The following is a 6,000-nucleotide window of genomic DNA, read 5'->3' on the forward strand; positions in this document are numbered from 1 at the left end:
GTCTTTTGAGAGTAGGCCCTTCATAATTTTCTCTCTCTCCTTCTCCTTTTTCCTTCATTTCTGGATAAGGCAGCAGCTTCGGTGTGCCATTTGCCATCCCTGCTATGATGTAGAGTGAATGGACTTCGGGATCATTATAGTACCTCTTTGACAGACTTGGTGTAGAGTTACCTAGTGGAGATGAACTCTTTTCACTGCCCCCTGGTACCCTTTTATGATGATCATAGGGATCATCTTAGCATGAGTTGTGCTGTGTCAAAAATATTTGAGTCCTTCACTGATGTAGCAATTCAATTGATACTCCAAACATTTGGGATTGTACCAAGGAGACTTGGCAAATTTCAACACCAGTGAGTAGCTCCCTCTCATCTCTGATGGGGACTTCATAGCAAGGACACTTGTACCTCTCCATATGGCTCAGGGTCAGTAGAGCAAGATTGGAGGCCGGGATTATAGATCAGGCTTTAGTCTGACACTCTTTCCATCCTACCTTCCAATGGGTCCTTAAGGAAATACATCTCATGCACTTTCACACGTATTTCACCACCTGTACTGACACCCTAAGTGATGCTGTGTGGCAGCCTCGCCCTTAGAATGATACGGAGTGTCACCACCATGGGGGCTATCCTTTCCATCACCTGAGGCCACCCTAGACAGACTCAGAAAAGATGGGTTATAGGCTGCTCTGCCCCAGCAGCTGCAGATGTGGTAGCTCTCAGTGCTTCTTTTAAATTTTCTCTTCTATTTTGATTTTCATATTTTATTTGTGCTTTTTCTCCTCTTCACTATACCTTGACTGTGTTATAAATTCAGAAATTACGTCTAATAGTTTCTAATATTCCATTTGGCATTGAGCATTGAACTCAGCACACTTTAAATGCCCAGTAAATTGGTTTTGGCAGAATAAATTAATAAGTACAAATTATAACAGGAGACAGATTAAATCCAAATATAGACTCTTTTTAAAGGCCATTTTTTAAAAAAGGGAATCACCTTTGAGATAATACATTTCATGAAGTGTCTGTGTCTTACCAATATGCAGTCATGTGGGTTGCATCATGCATATTGCAACCCCAACGTGAGGCCATTTATGAGACAATATCTGATCCAGTTTCTAGGAGAATGCATATGATACACTTTGTTCAGACAAATGCCTGAAGTCCTCTGGCTCAGATTACAGCACTGTTTTGTTTTTTGGTTTTTTTCTTTAAAAAGGCAGCTCTTATTTGGGTTTGTCTTCATAGTAGGGGGGCTTGAGAAGTTTTAGGCATTCCAAGGGACGTTCTAAGGATTTTTATTTTGTGTGTCTCTAATTACAACATACCTGACAATAGAGGCAACACATACACTTTTAAGTTGAGAAAGACAAGGCTCAGAAAGATTCAGTGACTTGCTTAAAGTTACACAGCAACACATGGCAGGACCATGAACGCTCTGCAGGTTTTATCAACCCTACGTATGGTGCAGACTATTTAAATGGACCTCGCTTTCTGGAAGACTCTAGGAATGAACTATCCTCTTGGCTGGGTCAGGCCCGAAGTTTCGTGCATTGTTCCTTCTTGCTCTGGAAGGTGGTTGTTACTCCAGCCCCTTCCAAGCTATCCCTGTAATAATTTCCATCTTGAATCCCAGAAAAATTGAGAACATGGGGTGGGACTCTGTCCCTCCTGCAAACCTCCTGGCTTGTTGCTATTTACTTAATGATTAATCCTTCAGCACTGCCTTGTTAAATAGAAGGGTAATATTTTCCTTCTGTCTGGACTGGACAGGCTCCCAGTTCCAGTCAGGTACCTTCAGGCCATGGAGCTAAAGATATATAATATGCCTTTTGTGTTGGATTTTGGAAACTGAGCCTGGGTGGAGGGGAGTGAAGGATGCCTCTAGCAGATTTCTTTCTATTTCTCAGCTCTAGGGTCAAGTGGAGGACTTAGTGTAAATTTTAAGCTTTTGAGACAGAGAGAACCGAGAGAAAATTAGAGTATCAACAACCTCGCGTGTGTGTCTGTTTTTCTTAAATACCTTAAATCACTGAAAAAAAATCAAGCCTCCCTAATTATTACTTTTGAGGCTGTTGAATTTGCAAATAACTATTTCAATGTGGTAGTTATAAATGAACTGTCAATGTTTACAGTGTGGTTGAAATTGCTGTAAATAATTCCAATTGGCCACCTAAATATTCCTTTCTAACTTACAGTTAGTTGATTGCCAATAGGAAGGTGAAGGAAGAATAAGAAAAAAAAAAAATTGATGCCACAAGCAATTTGGGAAACATATTTGAGCTTGGAGCCTGGTGACCTGAGAGAAAGGAAACTTAAGCCAGGCCCAGGTGAGGGGAAAAAAAAATTTCTAATAAGGAGCATTAGCTTTTTTACTGGATATTATTGTTTTCCACCTCCCACGAGAGTAGAAAAGTTAAATTGACTTTGGAGTGTTTATATGCATGCATTGACTTGAGGGTGGGAGTTTGTGTGTCTGGATAACATGGGTTTGTGGGATTTCCACATGAATGTGTGATGAATTTGCTTAGATATTTTGTCCCTAGGGCCTCCCTAATCCAGGTGGTCACCCTCCATTTGACAGACTTTGATGCTATTAAGACTCAAACTTCCTAATCATTTTCCTTTTCTTTTTGTATCTTGATCATGGACTCCGCTGGTATTGTTCCTGGAGGATCTCCATAAGGTCAAAATGCAAATGAACCCACAAATTTACCACCAAACAAGAAATAGATGGAGCTGTGTTTTGTAAAACAATTCTACCTGCGGGGCGCCTGGGTGGCTCAGTCATTATGCCTCTGCCTTGGGCTCAGGGCGTGATCCTGGGGTCCTGGGATCCAGCCCCACATCAGGCTCCTCTGCTGGGAGCCTGCTTCTTCCTCTCCCACTCTTCCCCCTGCTTGTGTTCCCTCTCTCGCTGGCTGTCTTTCTCTCTGTCAAATAAATAAATAAAAATCTTTAAAAAACAAAACAAAACAAAACAATTCTACCTGCAATCAGGCCAGGCTTATCACCTCTACCAGGGCATGTATACCTCTAGGATGAAGAGGCCTGATAAGGACTGTGGTTCGAGGACAAATATCCTTTTAGATGAGTCTCAACCATCATCTTTTCAATGACTCCCTGACCACTGTACCATGTGAATCTCTTTGCTTGAACTCCTATAACCTTCATAAGCCATAGCTGTGTTTGTTTTTTTTCATGTCGTATATGTGTAAACATTATTTCTTTAACAAGTAAGCATACTGAGAGAAAACACTTTATCTAAAAACCTTGTATGTATGTCTGACGGTTGCTAGCACAAAATCATGCACTTGGCCTAGAAATTACTTGTGGTTTTATAATTTGGTTGAGTTCTATGTCATGAAAGGAACAGTGTTCAGAATTCAATATATAGTTAGAACTTACTCTGTTCCAAATATTTGCAGAAGTTTGTGCAACGTGTGGGGATACAGAAAGAAGTAGATGATATGATCCCATTCTTGGAGAGATCCGTAAAGGGGAATACAGTCTGTGTGTTTTACCCATCCTTAGAGAACTAGCTGTAGACTTAGGCAAGGAATGAACACATTTTTGAAATAAAGTTATCTATTATTACTGTTGGGTCAATATTTCTCTTGGTAACCCTTGGGTTTATAGAATATCGTGAAATCAAGTCTGTTCATTTTAGTAGAGGTGAGAATAATAAAAGCATCTTGAAGAAGATAAAGCACTCCATTCTGTTTGGTTTTGATATATTTAAATATTTGCTGTCTAATTGAGTATGTCATGCCAGGTATTGGGTTAGATGCTGAAAATACAACGATAATTAGGTTACAGTCTCTGACTGCATAGTTACCAAGGTATTCTAGTAGGTAGTGAATTTTCCTGGTTAGTTAAGCTTTGTAGAAGTAGAATCTGAATTCGGTTCATGGAGGCTGTCATAAAACATGGTAGATACCATGGGAAGACTTTGTTAAGTGTCCCTAGACCTCAGTTATCTTATTTATAGAATGGGGCTTATGACACCTATCACTCTCAACCAGTTGGGTTATTGTTAGAAGGAAATGGAATGGATACATGCCAAGGCTCTGTAAGAGGTTATCAGTTTTCTCACTTAAAAGGCATTGTTTTTAATGGTCTCTGATTACCACTAAGTGGTACCACCATTTCAGTAGCTACTCTCTACAGGGGAATGGGTGGTGGCTCTTGGCCTCTGAGACACTGACATTTGGAACAGAATGGATCCCAGGACATACATTTGGCTTGAATCTAACTTGTGGGCTTGGAGCGGATGAGAGGGAGCAGTACTCCCCCTCTCAAGGCCCATGGCCTGTCTGCTTCTCAGAAGTTCCTTGGCAGAGTTCCCTGGTAGGAAGGGTAAAATCAGAGACAGCCCCAGAGCAGACAAACTGTACATCTGTGTGTAATGTGATGTAATTCTCTAATTTACATACCTATCTTGGATGATGCGTAAATGTTTCCAAACCACATTGGGGGAAGGCTCATAGGTTTTCAACAAAAATTTTAGGAGGCCTCCTCTAGAAAGTAGAGCTAGGTAAATGTGTGCCCAGAATTCACTCCTTACCCTCTCCCTCTGTTAACTACCCTCTATGTACTACACATCTGACAAAAAGGGCAAGTGTCAAAGCATGGCAGCTCATTTTCTGGGCCTGGTGAGTTGGCCTGACTATTGCTTCATGAGCAGGGGAGGAACTAAATACTGAAAGGTGGGTGGTCCGGGAGTGAGATCACCAGCTACGTTTTTCTTACTTGGACTGAGACCAAAGTTGTTACTAAGAATCCCAGTGAAGATTGCCAAAGTCCTTCTATCATCTGTTCATCCCCTAAACAGTCCCCCAGTCTCTGTTGGTAGAGAACAACATACGGATTGCTCAATACGACTTGCTCATCACATCTTTCTCTTTACCCTGGAGTTACGAATATATTCTCTGAGCTGATTTTCTCTCTCTCTCTCTCTCTCTCTCTGAGTCTTAGATAAAAGGTGCCATTTCCATGTGAATGGCCAATCTTATAAATCTAGGCTGCTCTAACATCTCCCTTCTTCATGGATCAAGCTTTGCCATTTTTTTGTCTTTCCTCTTTTTCATTTTTTATCTTACCTTCTTATTTATGTCTCTTAAAACATGCTTTTGTCTTTCATAATGTTATTCCTTAGAACTAATGTTTACTGATGTCTGTTTTACTGGCTCTCCTGGAAGTGCTTTATATATACAAACTCATTTAATCCTCCCTGTTGAGGTATGTACTATTACCTTCATTTTAGAAGTGAGGAAACTGAGGGACAAAGAAGAGGGAATTCATGGGGATTAACAGTACTGGGATTTTAATCTGGGCAGTCTGGCTGCAATTCTCATATTATAATCACTCCACATGTACAGCTTTCTTCCACTCCTATTTCTCCTTCTGAGTATTGCTTTCTCTTCATTTTCTCAAGAAACTGTATTTCCAGCCCCAACTTTCATACCACCCTCATGAATCAGTTTATCATCTTGTCTCCACTATTGCTATTTTACTGAAATCTCTTTCTTAGAATCATCTGTGAAATTTAAGTCATCCATTCTCATGGTCAGTCCTAATCCTTCTTGATATATTTATAATACAAACCTAGTTCTTCTTCCTCATTATTTTTCCTTCTAACTCATTACTGTAGGCATCTCCTCTAGGATGACCTAGAGAAATTAATCCCAGAAGAATAAACTCAGAATTAGAAAGTCAAGGGGACTAATAGTCCAACACAAGTACTAAGTAATAACTTTATGAACAACAGTTTGGTTGGATTTGGTGATGCGTCATGAGGAGGAAAATGGAGTCAAGTGTGACTCTCAGGCTTTGGACCTGGGTCACAATGAAAAGTGTCATAAAGTTAGGAAAAATAGTTAATTAAGAAAAAAATTTAGAATATAAGCTTAACATTTTAATTTTTAAGCTTTAAGTATTGACAGTGTACTCAGATGAAGGTGTCCATCAAGCAGCAGAAAAAACGAAGTGAAAATTTATAACA

The sequence above is a fragment of the Ursus americanus genome, chromosome 19 (genome assembly GCF_024610735.1).
Source record: "Ursus americanus isolate L20-20 chromosome 19, mUrsAme1.1.p, whole genome shotgun sequence".
Classification (NCBI taxonomy): domain Eukaryota; kingdom Metazoa; phylum Chordata; class Mammalia; order Carnivora; family Ursidae; genus Ursus; species Ursus americanus.